The sequence below is a fragment of the Neopelma chrysocephalum genome, unplaced genomic scaffold (genome assembly GCF_003984885.1).
Source record: "Neopelma chrysocephalum unplaced genomic scaffold, ASM398488v2 Primary Assembly neopelma1_103b, whole genome shotgun sequence".
Taxonomy (NCBI): Eukaryota; Metazoa; Chordata; class Aves; order Passeriformes; family Pipridae; genus Neopelma; species Neopelma chrysocephalum.
Genome location: NW_020897767.1, coordinates 3,225,186 through 3,239,967, shown reverse-complemented (window position 1 = coordinate 3,239,967; position 14,782 = coordinate 3,225,186). Strand labels below are relative to the sequence as shown.

The following is a 14,782-nucleotide window of genomic DNA, read 5'->3' as shown; positions in this document are numbered from 1 at the left end:
TACCCCTTAAACTAATCCATGAAGCAGTACTCCTGGACACTCATCTGCTTTTGGTTGAGTCAATCAAGTATGTGTGTTTTCTACCAAACTTTTCTCAGTGTTAAATCTATTGCATTTATTTTTTGATTGCAATTGTTGCTTTGTTTGAAACAGCAAAACATTAACAACGTGCTTATCTGCTCTGCTCTGAGCCTACTTCTGCCTGCTGCCTTGAACTTTTCCCCTGCCTATTTTAGGTGCGTATACCTCTCCATCACATTTTTAATACATTTGGATGAAACTAAAATAGTATTTGAGATACTTCCAGCTGAAAGAGCTGAGCACTGGACAACCCGATCTCACTGAAGATGCAGCCTGCACATCATGGGACAGGAACGTAAGGACCCTGCCAGGTTTTAATGCATCTTACTGGCTATTTTGACTCGGTGAGCACAGTAACTCCTCATGTTATGGTACATTTTGTTTTCTTAGCTTGGCGTACCTTTTTCTGCCACTGCTTATGCTTTGAAAGCCATGTAAAAATGTTGTGAAAACAGGCTTTCTCATGAGGTCTCCTTTCCTTCCTGGATTTTCTCATGTCATAAATCCAAGAATAGCCTTTTGTCTTGATATTTTGGTATTTCTTTTTTTTTTTTTTTTTTTCTGGCACAGAACAAAAGTCTATGATGAATTAAAAAAAAAAAAAAGAAAAAAGAGAACTGAACTTAGCGTCTTGTAGAAGATTTGGCTCTAGTTTTGAGAAAAGCTTCATGCATCCTATTATTTTATTCAGTCATCCCTACCATGAGATTACTTTGCCTCGGGGTGATGGCTTGTAGAATTTACTCAAGCATTATTTCTTATCAAAACTTTGACCAACAACTTGGTGATCACCGGAGTCCCTAAGCACAGACCTTACAGGGAACTTACAGGCTCAGTTAAAATGCAAATTACTGCTAATTAGGCAAACAAGCTACCAGTAAAGCAGATATGGCAAGTGAGTTGGCATCAGGTAAAGTAAAAGTGATAATTAATAAACTGGTAATTTGGATGGGTCATTGGTTTGGCTGGGCTTGATCAATAGCTGCTGTCTCTGTGCATTTTGGTTGAAGATGCAGCATATCACCAACTTTTGGCACCAAGAGAAAAGGGCACTTATGTGAAAAACACACTGCCCAGGCTAAAAAGATGTGCTAAACCACATCTGTCCTATCAATATCAATATCTTCCTCAGAGGTAGGTCTCTCCCAGTGTAGGGACAGACTGCACAGGTACAGAGACCAGTATTTTAGATTAAATCACCTTTAAAGAGCTTAATGTTAGTTTTCAGTCCTTTCACTGCTTTTTTCCCTGCTGCCCTGCCAGATATTACTGCAGATCAGATTTTGCAATTACAGAGTAACCGCATCCTAATCCTGGGTTTTCCTGCTAATCAGAAGCAATTTTTCTGTTTTTAGTTGTGTTACTTTAATTCATTTTGTCTTAACTCTTTAACTGCACTTAACAGAAGATAGATGCCTAAGGTTTTCACCCCTGTTCGTATGGGGAGCTTTTACACTGACCAGACATCAACAGTAACTTTAATATTATGTTACAGAAATATTCTTTGAGCATCTTAAGCACATGATTCTTTGAGGTTCAGGAAACAGAAATGAAACCCAGTAGCTCTGCTATAAAGACTTCTGCATCATCTGTTGAGTCCATTTTCCTTATTTAAAATAGAAAAAAAAAATAGAACAGTTAAGAAGATAGAAAATAAGTAGCTGAAAAACACACTGAAATAACACGCCCACTAAAATAATGAAGCCATAAACACAAGGAAAATTTGTGTTAAGGCTACAAAAATACTTTACCTCAGTTCCCTTGGGGCTGGTCTTTACAAGACACATGGCCCTTTTCACTTTATGAGAAGAATCCAAGACGCTCAGCTGGATTTCCAAGGCTGGGCAGTACTTTAAGAAAATATTGTAAGACTGCTGTGTCTGGTCTAACCCAGGACTCTTGTTCAAAAGAGCTTTATAAGCAAATGCTGGAGCAGAGGTTTGACTTGAAGTGTATCTGTCATCAGCTGATGGTGCCCCCTGGTCCATTAGCTGGTGCATTATAGAGCTGATCCCTTAATGAGGGAAAATCCCAGAACAGTCCTTATAAAACTCAAATTTTGAGGATCTCAACTCTGCAACTGTTTTTTGAGACTGAACAAAAGCAAAACTCATAAAGCCATGATTTGTTTATCCTTTCTCAGATACTGTGTCACTGTTTCATGCTTTGCAAATATGTTCCTACCACGGAATGTTTAGGATTGGAAAGGACCTTAAAGATCATCTACAAAGAAATCTCCATCTTTCCCTCTACCATCTCTCTGCTTCTTTACATTTTCCAAGGAACACAAGAAGTCCCTTTCTTGGTCCCACACACTGATGAGGTGATGCAAAAGTTTGTATCCACTGAAGCTGGAGTGAAACAGTCTTAATGGCTGGACGAAGATAGCTCTGTCTTAGTAATTTTTATGCTATTGCTGTCTTCCAGGTCTTAGAAGTCCTTCCCTGTGTCAGAGAAAATTAGTATTTCCTGTTACTGAAGTCAATGAAACTATTTATGTGAGCAAATACTGCTGATTATGAAAAGCAATTGTATATTTTAACAATTATGGCCATATTTTGACCAGAAGTATTTTGACATCCCAGCAAGGGCCAGATTTTCAGCGGGATTTGGAACTCGGTGCCTTTGATTCTAAATCTTGTGGCCAGGTTTTTTACTGAGATGAACACCCAAAGAGCACTTGGTGAGCCGAGCTCTGTGTGCTGAGAAGGGAAAGGAGGCCGCAGGGAAATCCATCTCCCTGCCTTTGGCAGCCTGGCAGGGGCTGATGGTGTGATTCCTCCCCAGGCTCCCACCAGCAGCATGAGGGGTAGGGATGTTCTGCAGTACGTGAGAGCCACACACAGTTTTGTCTTTCAGGATGGCTAAGTAATGACTGCATTACGTGGGTGGCATAAATTTGGAATGTTTTGAGGGAAGTATCTCTTTCTTCGTGTGCCACATTAGACAGGACTGTAGCATTATCTGATAAAGCAAATCTCAGCATCTCTTTGAACAAAATGCTTCTGTGGCGGGCTCTGTGCAGATACATAAAGCTAGACTTGTGTTTCAAACCATGAAGAGGGGGCTGGACACAGCTGTAGAGGTGCTACAGCACTGATTTCACAAGACTTCAGTCTTCCCTTCAGTGTGACAGTCAGGATGTGATGTACCAACAACATCCCTGTCTTCCTCCCCACTGAAAATGTTTCACCTTTTTATGACCTCGTGGCAGGAAAGAATCATTTTTGGCTGATTTTAACCATGGCAGTGGTGCTCAGAGATTAAAAATGAAAGTTGTTTTGCCTTTCTTTTAACAATGCAGCAAAGCCTTAACTAAGTTGAACTGAAATTATTATCTTTTATTATATTATGATCACATAAGAGAGGAGAAAAATGTTCTTATTTAGTCAGTGGGCATTAGTGGTAGTACTGAATATATAATATTATGAAAAGACATTTATAACCTCTTAAATTTGCTCTTTCTGTATCTGATCTGGCATTTGCTGCCTCTGTGCTGGTGTCCATATGTGTGTGCTATAGATCAGTGTGCGTGTGTTGTAGGGAAGGAGGAAGAGGCCTGACCAGTTAAATCCATCAGAAACAAATATCATGCAACACCAATCTGCTTCAATGCTTTTCTCGGTGCCCAGAAACTCTCATTTCCATCAGGGTCTCTAAGTTCTGCTGCATTTTTCCAGAGCTCCATTTCCACCCTGCAAAAGGGGTGGAAGTAACTAGAAATGTACTAGAAACATCGTGGGGTTTGAGTTCAATTTTTTTTAAAGTTTCTGTTTGTTCTGGTTTGGTTTTTTGGGTTTTTTTTCCTTATTTGGCTTTTTTTTTTTCTCCTATTTTTTTTTGGTCCTGTTTGTTGGTTATGATTTGATTTGTTTATCCATAGGTTAAATAAGATGGGAGGAGTTTTGTTGCAGATATAGGCAAGTGTCCTTTGCAAACACATGAGTAAGAGTGTTTTACAGCAGCAGGTAAGGTGATCTGTTGCTTGACACTGCAGAGGGTTATCCAGTATCACACAGGTCAAGGGCTGTGTGTCCAACTTGTAAAGTTTCTCATCTGCTCTTTCCCACTGGAGGGGGAGGGAGCTGGTGTTCACTGCCCCTTCTACACTCTAGGATTTCTGCTGGAAATTGAAAAGATGCAACTTCTCTACTCCTGCAACAAAGCTCAATGCACTTGTTAAATCCTATCTCAGAGATGTCTTCTACAAAAAAAAAAACTAATTAAAAAAACCTGTTTTAAATGAAAGTCATTTCCTAACAAATAGCATTGGCTGCCTTTTCTTCACTGCTGTTTAGCTCTGATATTTTTCTACTCAAACTAATGTGTAAAACCCAAAAAATATCATATTTGTGTCAGTTTTTGACTTGCTGTTCAGTGATCTGCAGCTTTCTTCATAACACCTGAAGATCATTTAAAACCTAGATAATTTTCAGTAGGTGCAGGAAGTGTCAGCTGTCAGCATCTATTGCTCTGTTACGTATAAATACCTCATTTCTGGTCCTACAAAACTCCTAACAGGTTTTTTTTATGTGAGACACAGATGAAATCATGAAATCACAGAACCATTAAGGTTGAAAAAGACCTTTAAGGTCATGGAGTCCAACCATCAACCCAGTATCACCACAATGTTCAGCATTAAACCGCGTCCCCAGATGTCATCTCCACACATCTTTTAAAAATTCCAGAGATGGTGATTCCAACACTTCTCTGGGCAGCCTGCTCTATTTCAACCTTTTCCATGAAAAAGATTTTCCTAGTATCTAAACTAAACCTCACCTGGAGCAATTTGAGGCTGTTTCCTCTTGTCCTGTCACTTGTTACCTGGGAGAAGAAACAGATCCCACCTCCCCACAACCTTCTTTCGTAGAGTTGTAGGGAGTTGTAAAGTTCCCCCCTGAGCCTCCTTTTCTCCAGGTAAAACAACTCCAGCTCCCTCAGTCAACCCTCACTGAACTTGTGCTCTAGATCCAAATCCTACTGTCTTAAATAATGTGAAAAGAGAAAAAAAAGGCTAATTATGTATTTTTCCATAATAATTAACATTTACTAAAAAACACATAAAGATCTTAATATCTCATGTGATTTCTTATTCCAAATCTACTGTTAGTCAGTGGCATGGAATTTAAAATAAACTCTTTTCTGATTTTGTAGGAATGTTTGCGTGTTCCTGGTCGTGCGAGTTGCAGAGAATGTGTGAACTGGAATTTGAAGTCAGGATGGATTAATACATCTCAGGATACACCTTGACAGAGGCATTAATTCACTGCAGGTTCACTCCACATGGAATCTCTGCATTTTTATGACATGTACAGTTGGTTGTAATGCCATACTGGGTATCATGTATAACATCAAAGAGCTAAGTAAGTATAAAGGTATGTTGTATTTCTTCAGCTCATGTCAACAAAATCCTTTTCAACCTTGGATACCTCCTGCTTAAAATCTTTAGCTCGTATTGCATTTTTGTTTGCAGCATTTCTGTCCAAGAATAATACTTGTTACAGGAAAATGGAACGACTAGGCTGTTTTTTGGGGGGATTTTTTTTTTATAATTTTAAATTATTTAACTCTTAGATGTCCTTGGAAAGTGGACAAAAGTCTACCAAATAAAGCTAAGTTCTTGGAGTATCATCAGCTTGCTTTCCACGCTGTCATGAAATTGTTTTCTTAAATTGGGCTGCTTCCCAAACGAAATTTTCCTCTACTGAGATAACGTCCCACAGCAGATTTTCTGAAGTCTTCAGAGATTATTCCAGGGCCAGGATTTCAGGCTCTGCTGAGCACATTGAGAGAAGTTTTTGCAGACAGGACCAAGCCAGGTGCGACTTGGAAGTTGTGTAGATGTTTTCATGTGGTACGTGAACCCAGGGTTATAAGTCCTCCTGAGAAGGAGGGTTTGCTCTCTTTGAGCTTAGTGGCCTCTTCTGAGCAGTTTATAACATGGGTAGAATAATATAATCACAGACTGGTTTGGGTTGGAAGGGATCTTAAAGATCATCTGTATCCAATTCCTCTGCCACAGGCAGGGGTACCTTCCACTAGACCAGTTTGCTCCAAGCCCCATCCAATCTGGCCTTAGACTGAATATCTGAATCCTTTAGGAAGGTTGCCTGAATAAAGAAATTTGGATGGGGGAGCTCTACTGAACTGATGTTTGCTGGGCTGAGATGTACATTTATGAGAGAGGTGTGGACAGGCCTGGGTCAAGCTGGTGTATTCTCTGTTTCCTTTGGAGGTGACCCCAAAATTCCTCTGACAGAGGAACAATCAGGCTGCCCTCCCCAAAAGAAGACAAAGGAAATGATTGTCCAACCTTTGCCCATACTGATGAACAGTTAACATTAGCTGGCAAAATATGACAGGAGCTGGAAGACATTTTGTTTGACCAAACAGTTTAAAATAGTGGTTGCAATTGAAACCAGCTGCTGCAGATATTGGCCTTTGCATCAGTGTAATTATAATAATCTTTGCACTTTCTATACTGCTGCTTTTCTAGCGAGGCAAATGACTTTCATGCATTTATTTTTGTACAGTGTATCTGAAAAGTGCCCATCTCTGAGGTGGACAGATGCCAATCGGGACATCGTGTATCGTGTAACATATTTCAGCTCGAGGCTCAGAAATGTCACAGGATCCACAGAATCCTTGAAGAACAGAGAGGACCTCGGCTTCTGATGTGTCACTCAAAGGAGAGGTTGTATATGACACATAGGTTGCTTTATACCACTATATAATTTGGTGTGCTTATGCAAAGAAGTGCATGTGGGATCGATGGCATATGGTATATTAAGAAAGAATAACACCAGATTTTTAAAAAAATGTATTCATCCATTAAATGGTGTAAATTAAAGTAAGCTGTCAAAATGACAGCACAATAATGCCATCTTTGCAATAGCACATACTGCAGCACAGTTAAATCATATCACTTTTGTGGAAGAATTACAGATGAGATCCAAGAAAAATTGCTTTTGAAATGCAATTCTTTGTTAGTTAAGAATCATCATTGCTAGCCAGGATCCCCTATAAACACATAAAGCACAGAGTAACCGTAATAAATCATGATAATTTATATCACAGCTAATTCTGGGGAAGTAGCATCAGGGGTTATACTTCAGATACACTTCATATTATTCAAACTGTAATTATTTTCATTAAAATATAAAATTGCTTACAGCCAAGTTACTTGAAACACACAGCATTGCACATTTAACCATGTACACAACAGGGCCACAAGAGTTCAAAATAAGTAAAGTCAAGTGTTAAATAACAGCACTTATACTTTTTAATTGCATATCTTTGCAGACACAATCAATGCACTTTTAATATTCCTTTTTAGTGAAACCTTGGACGAGGTTTTTCAATCATCATCCTGTTGATTAAAAGTCAATGTCAAAATAAACTTGAGAAAACACTGTGAGCTGCTTGTAAGCACTGCCTCTCTAATGGTTTGTGCATGTCAAGAGGGCAAATTTTATTCCAGGAGGAGAAAAAGAAATGCTTCAAGTTTGTGAGAAGGCGAGGGGTGGAAGGCTGAAGAGTTTGAATGTTTTCAAGTGTAATAATTTACAATACCACTCTCTCTCTCTCGTGCCTTTCTCTAACAATCTCAATGGGTTCTACAAACAGTAATTAATTACAGCCTCCAACACCTCTGTGAGGTAAATACAAGCAGTGTGAGGTGCTCTTCTTCTGTACATGGAGCGGAACAACACTACGAACCCGTGGGAGATACAGGGGCTGCAGGAGAGCTTCCCTCTTGGGCAGCCTGTGATGGGACAGAGAATCTGTGCCTGATAGTTCAATACTGGGTTTGGTTTAATGCTGTTTATCTGATTTCTCTGCTGATATGATCATCAGAGCAGCAGAGGTGCCAACCTGAGAGCAGTGCATTAGTGAGTAGGGCCTGCTCTACCCACACGCTGTGCAGCTGATGGTGGGGGTTTGTCTGTCTTATTTTTAATTATTCTGTAATAGGTGAATGAAACCATTTAATGCTGCTGGAGTTGTGCTAATTTTCTCTTCTTTTGCAATTTAAACCCTTACTCCTTGTAAACAAACCTGTATAAACCCTCTGGCTCTGTGTCATTGCTAGTAGTGGTGACATGGGACAGGAGTGTGATGAGACAGGACAGAAATCTTTGTGACCATGTGGAAAGAGGAAAGATGAACTTTACCAATGTGCACATTGCTCCTTTTCTCAAATCACTCTTTGCTGAAGCTTCAATGAACTGCACTAACCTAAATGTACAAATCTGATCAGGGTCCAGAGTCTTAACACGCTGACGGAGTCTATTTTAGGGCTCTTAACACCCTAAATATATCTATTAAATTGAGAGTCAGATAATGAGTGATGAAATGCAGCCTAAAACCTGTTTGTTTGTTTGTTTTTTCCCTATAGGATCATCCCCTGTTCCCTGTAAGATTTGGGTTTGGCATCAGGGATGAATCATAGCTGGGAGCTAGCAAGGTCCTCACCTGTTTGCTGCAAAAGTTGGGTAACTATGGTGGATGATACACTAAATTCCACAAAAAGAAAGGGGAAGTGATTTCAGTTCTGCAAATGGCCCTTGAAGTCAATGTGAGCATATAGAATTTGACTCTAGCCTCTACTTTCAATAATTTCACTAGAAAAAAAAAACAACAAGCTCCTGTGGCACATCTTTTGATGCAGGTCTTGTCCACTGCTGGAGATACCACCAAGATATTGGAAATCTGTGGCACAGCTGAATCTTTTCTGTCTATAACAAAACTCTGTGTTCAGACTGGATGAAGGGCCCAGGAAGGCTGACTGAGAACTCTTCTGTTGAAGGCATTTTTCCAGATGGCTTTTCCAGTAACTGCTTCCCATGGTAATTCCGGGTGAGTTTTGAGTGCCTTTTGAACCTGACCCTGCTTCCTACATTTCGTGGTGCTTTTGGTGTGTTTGACATATTGAACTCTAATTTTCATTTAGACTAAAACATCTCCATCTTTAAGTCAGGCAACAGCGAGTCCATCATGTGCTGTGATACCATAATCCTTATTTCTCCTGTAGTGGAACAGTCCAAGTTACTTCTGTGATGCCATTAATGGAGGAACTGGTTGTCTCAGTCTTTATTTTGCATTCTCACAAGCTGGTGAGCACTAGTAGTGTTGGATGTTAGGAACTAAAGCACAGAGATTAGGGCTTAATCTCAGCACTAAACTTTTTGACGTCTAACTGATGTCAACAAAGCTGTTTTTCCAGCTTTCCCATGCCTTTTGTGCAATGTTACAGGGGGTTCAGAATGACATTCAGCAGTCTTCCCAGGAATTTCAGAGGAAAAGCAATCTTTAGGCAAGAAAGATTGTGACAATTCTCTGTTCTTATGAATTAAGACATTTTTATGGAAGTGAAAAGGATGTGTACAAATTCAGCAGTGAAAAAAAGGGATTTGAGCTCTGGCAGGGCAGTTGGTTGCCATCACTGTTTCCTGACTATATGATAGTGAGCTTGAACTGGAAAAGCCTCCTTTACCCTGTCCCAGAGGGACAATCCAAGCTGGTGTGGCCTGTGTCCAATGCTTGTGGTCCTTCTCCAATGAAAAAAAAGTTTATAGAGAGTGCAAACATTTCTGCAAATGGATGACCATTTTACTAAGGGGAACCTGACAGTCTCAGGTAAATCCAAAATATAAAACTCTAAGCGCTGTCACAACCCTTAATGAATTTCCCAAGCATAAATTCTCCTGACAGAACAAAGCAGACCTGCACCCCCTGTGTGGACAATCTCTGTGCTGCCTACACACTTGATTGGTGTGGATGACAAAATAAATATCCTTCCAATTTTTTCTATTCCTACAATTTTTTCCCCCTTGATTTCTATTCCTCATTTTATGCAGCTTGCAATGGCCTTGCTAAAGACACCACAATCCTTCTGTGTGCACTGGTATATTCAATATATGAACCTTGGATCCTGGGATGGATTGGGACCACGCCCTTTTAGGCATGAAAGGACATTTTTGTCCTTTTAGAACAGATATTTTTTTCCATTTACATCAGATATTAGGAAGGAATTAGGTGTTGAGGCACTGGAACAAGTCACCCAGAGAAGCTCTGGTTGCCCCATCCCTAGAAGTGTCCAAGGCCAGGTTGGACAGGGCTTGGAGCAACCTGGGCTAGTGGAAGGTGTCCCTGCCCATGGCAGGGGAGTGGAATGAGATGAGCTTTAAGGTCCCTTCCAACCCAAACCATTCTATGATTCTATGATTTGTCCTGTCACTTATTATGTAAACAAACTGTGCATTATTTTATTCCTTCCACCATTTTTTAATTTTAGACCTTTACAAAGAGAGACTGAAACAGAAGAAAATAGGTAGAGGGGTGGAAAGCCATAGAATTATTTGAGGTTGTGTGAGATACCAGCAATCTCCCCAGGAATGTAACTTTTTTAGTTCAAGTTGACATTTAAATTGCATTTTGTGCTGGAACGAGAAGTCAGTGGGAGAAGAAGAATATCAAATGAAATAGTGGCACATGTGGTGAGTCACATTTGCTATTATTTTGTAAGTATTATAAAAATATATCTGATTTTATTGGAATTGACAGAAAATTATTAAAAATTTGAGATAAAGTTTTCCTTTGGTAAACTGTGCCTTACAGATGGCACATCAGAGAAAATTCTCTTCTTGTTAAGAAATCAAAACAGTTCAGGGAACACGGCAGCATCAGGATAATAATAGTTGACAGGTACAGTGGCTGTGAACAAACACCCATATCATGGTATCTGAGATACCATATTTTCCCCACTAAAATTAAACTATGAGCTCTCTTTGACAATGTTATGTTAATTATATGCCAGCCTTTGCTTCAGTTTGGCTTAATACTGCTTTAATTCCCTCACTAGCAGGTCTTTTTTGGAGTTCACCAGGGATATTTGGTTAGAACCCTCTTTCCACACCTCACGTCCACCCCAAGCAGAGCTCCAGCAACTGCTGAGGGTAAGTTGGACACAGGTAGGAGAACCAAGTGAAACACAACTCTGTAGTAACCCCATAGTAACTCTGCTTGCCCCATATGTTTGTGCTGGCAGCTGTGCTCTCGATTTTCACTGCATTTAAGCTCAAATTATGTTCTATGCTTAATGTCACAATGACCAGGATGGATTAAACATTTTTGAAACTAACTGCATGGATTCGGGACAACAAGGATTTTTATGATGATAATTTGCTATTTCGGTACAAAACTAAACTGATAGTAAAATTGACAAAGTCCTTACATAAAAAAAAGGCAAAAAAAGTAATCAGTCTATAGTTACATTTGTCAAACCCCTTGATTAAATTGGTGTTCAAAGCAATAACAGCCACAATTTATATTACAATATATTGCATTTTTATGCACAATAGAGAATTAGACAAAATATCATGTGTCAGTGAATGCCACTTCAAGTGAGGTAATTAATTAATTCAAGGTAATTAATTCTATAATAAATAAATCTGTAGTATTAGACAATTTCAAAGTTAATGCACTGTATTTTTCCCCATAAGGCTTGAATCATATATGCCTCTTCTCCTGTTGATTCCCAGTCTCCCCACCTCCTGCAAGTGTTTTTAGGGGGAATAACTCCCTAGTTTTAGTTTGACTCAAAAAATGTAGAAAAAATATAGGAACTACTGGGTTCATTCAGGGAAGGATTCTTTTCTAGGTGGGTTCAGGCATGAATATATGAGTTGGCTGTTACTTTTAGGCTTTCCAGTAATGCTTAGAACTGCCTTAGCTTTCTGAGCAAATCAGTCATTCCAAAAATAAAAGAAGGGCTCTTCTACCCCCTTTTCTCTTTCTCTTGCCATGCCATTACAGGGGGAAAACCTGCATTCGTTCTGCACAGCAGAGATAATTACATTCTGATAGTCTTAATGAATGAGTTTATATAGAAATGTTATCACTCTGACAGTCGAGAACAGGCTGAAGCACAAGTGTAGTGATGAGGCTGAAAGCTGTGCTTGAATATATATGAGTGCACAAGCAGCATCCAGACTAATTCTTCTTCAACTCCTTAAATTGTAGCCTGGGATGCACAGGAAGCCTTGCAGTTGCTCTCTACTTGTAAATGTGAGGGGGAAGTGAAATTAGCATAGATGAAAGTAAACCTAAAAGATATGTATCTGCGCTGGTATGCAGAATTGCAGGGTCAGTGAAATCATTCAGAGCTCTGGGCTTAGATTCAGCATATTCAGAAGGTAAAACATCGAAACTGGGGAGAAACAGGGAAGTGAGAAACGGTGCAGTAGGAAGAAAACAGAAATACTGAATAGAAACCAAAGCTTTTTGGAGATTACTACTTCCAGTGAGGAGGAGTGTCATGAGAGCATGGGGGAAAAAAAAAGGCCTGCAGAGCCTTATTTTGGGTGGTTCTAGTCACCATGGTGTTATCTGCCAGAGCTGCCTCCTTCCAGCGCTCCCACAAGATTTCACTCGTCCTTTTATGCCATGTGTAGGGCCCCAGAGCACCCAAGGGTGTGGGACCTCTGCCTCCCACAGCAGCAGCTTCTGTTCCAGGCAGAACAAATTGTTGAGGCATCATCAACCCTCCCTAGACACTTCCTCTTGAACTCAAGCTTTTGAAAGCAAGATGTCACGGATAAATGAAAAAACCAAACAAAGAGGAAATTCCCTGAATGCCCCAAATATAATTGTTGTCTTTCCTAGTGATGCTTTTTCTTCAGTGAGATTTTCTCCATTACTGTGAAAACGGCACCAGAGAACTCAGAAGCCTCTATTTTTTTGCTAATTTAGCAAATATAAATCAGGTGTTAGTGCTCAGGTTGAAAGAAGATGCCAGATCCAAAGTATATTCAAGGCAATGAGATTCCTCTCATTGAATCAAGTGAATTTTGGCTCAAGTATTTGGAAGTCCAGGCTGAAATGCAGCACAATGTAGAGGAGAAATGTCAAGTTTGATTGCTGCTGGAAACATAAGAAAGCAGTGCTGCTGATCCAGAGGCTGAGGCAAGAGCTGAGAAGATTAGCATGGAGATGACAAGCCACTCTGGCTCGGGGAGTCCATCTGAGGTTTCTTCTCTTGCCATTCCTCAGTTCCCCATCTTCTCTGTCACACTGCTCCTACAGAAACAGCGTATTTATAATAGAAAAAGAGTATTATCATGGTCTTCTGCAGCAAATAGAAAGGAAGTGAAACTTAAAAAAAAAAAAATGGAGGGGGAAAAGAATCCAAGGAAAAGCCACTCCAACCACCCTTCTCCCAACTACCTGGTGTGTGCATGCTCTAGAGCAAGGCTGGAGTAGATCAAACACAGACCTAACCCAGAAAGGTTTGCTAAAGCCTGGATAAAATGGGATAAGGATCTGACTCACTACTTCCTCTGGTTTTTGGAAAACCTAAACTATATGGCCACGGCTTTTCAAATCCAATCCAACCCCTTCTTCCCACCCGGTGTCAGCTCTGCCCTGCGCTCCGAAGGGAGCCGCTCTCATGACTCACGGGAAAGGTTGACCACCATTCTCAGCTGTGTCCCTGTGTTCCTCCTTTACATATTTGGTAAAAAGAAGGAAAAAGAAAAAAAAAAAGAGAAATCCATATTCCAGTTTTATGAAGACACAAGCACATACACAGCAACGCTTGATCTGAAGCCAGCTAATGGAGAGGATATGTTGAAACCACCAGGCATATTGTTATGAGGAGAACAATAGATATTGGCAACATTGTTTGATCCATGTGCCAAGGGTAAAATTAAAGCCGTATGTTCACCCCACCAGACACAGATTGTGGATGGATGTTTACGTAAACAAAGGGTTTGTGAAACCGTGTTATCATTTTCTTCCTTTGGCTCTCAAACTTCCAGACCAGGTACATCAATAAACTCTTTTCTGGAAGAGTCAGGAAGAACCACATCAACAGCAATAGTTACATGAAACCTTGGTTGATTACCATGTGGATATATAATAATTCTTTTCTTCCCTTAACCTCTTGGAATAGCAGCAATCAGAGCCAACCTCTTTATTCTTGCAGGGGAAAAAAAATCCTCTATAAAGTGCCTACAGATTTTTCAAGAGAGCCTGGGGACCGAATCAGGAATAAGCTGTAGGAAAAGTTTTCCTGTTTCCTACCTGTGCTACCCAGCATCTCTACCTCGTCAACGCTGCTTGTGGTGTTGTTAAAGCAATTGGTAGAAAATGAATCTGGAAAATTTCCCAGAGTGTACAGCTGCCCTTTTAACTTACACCTCACCAACCCACCCTAAGTCAAGTAACCGACATGTGGTGTGTGCTCCTCTGGGAGCTGTGGGAGCACAAATACAGCTGTGCAGATCTGGCACACGGGGTTTTTTGATTTCATATTTGCTTGCTGGCCAGGCAGCAGTTAGGATTTCAGGGAAGAATCACCCTCTGCTGTCTTAAAGAAAAAGAATAAGACAGGAAAAAGTGGAAAAAATCATGCAATGTTTTATTATACTTGTCTTGTTGTTCGAACCTTCCAGCAGGAATATGCCACAAGTTGCTTGTGCATTACTGAGCTGTGCACACAGAGGTCTTTTGGGGTTCATATTTATGGCTGGAGTTCATGGAATTTTATAAAAATTCCTAGTAGTTCTGGGTGCATTTGAAAACTTTTACTTTTATGGTTTGATAGATAGATTGCCATAGAATTACCAAAATTTCTTAATTAAATAATTGAGGAATCCTGATATATTTGCTTTTTCCCCCTTATTTTATTAGTGTCTAC

At 40.0% G+C, this 14,782-nt stretch overlaps 1 long non-coding RNA gene across 1 annotated transcript; it reads left to right on the top strand.

Moving 5' to 3' along the window:
- The first annotated feature begins 6,625 nt into the window (after positions 1-6,625).
- On the top strand, positions 6,626-8,909 carry LOC113973572. Its single transcript, XR_003536255.1, has 3 exons — positions 6,626-6,775; positions 8,480-8,548; positions 8,753-8,909. It is a non-coding gene; the product is annotated as an uncharacterized LOC113973572 (long non-coding RNA).
- Positions 8,910-14,782: the final 5,873 nt, after the last annotated feature.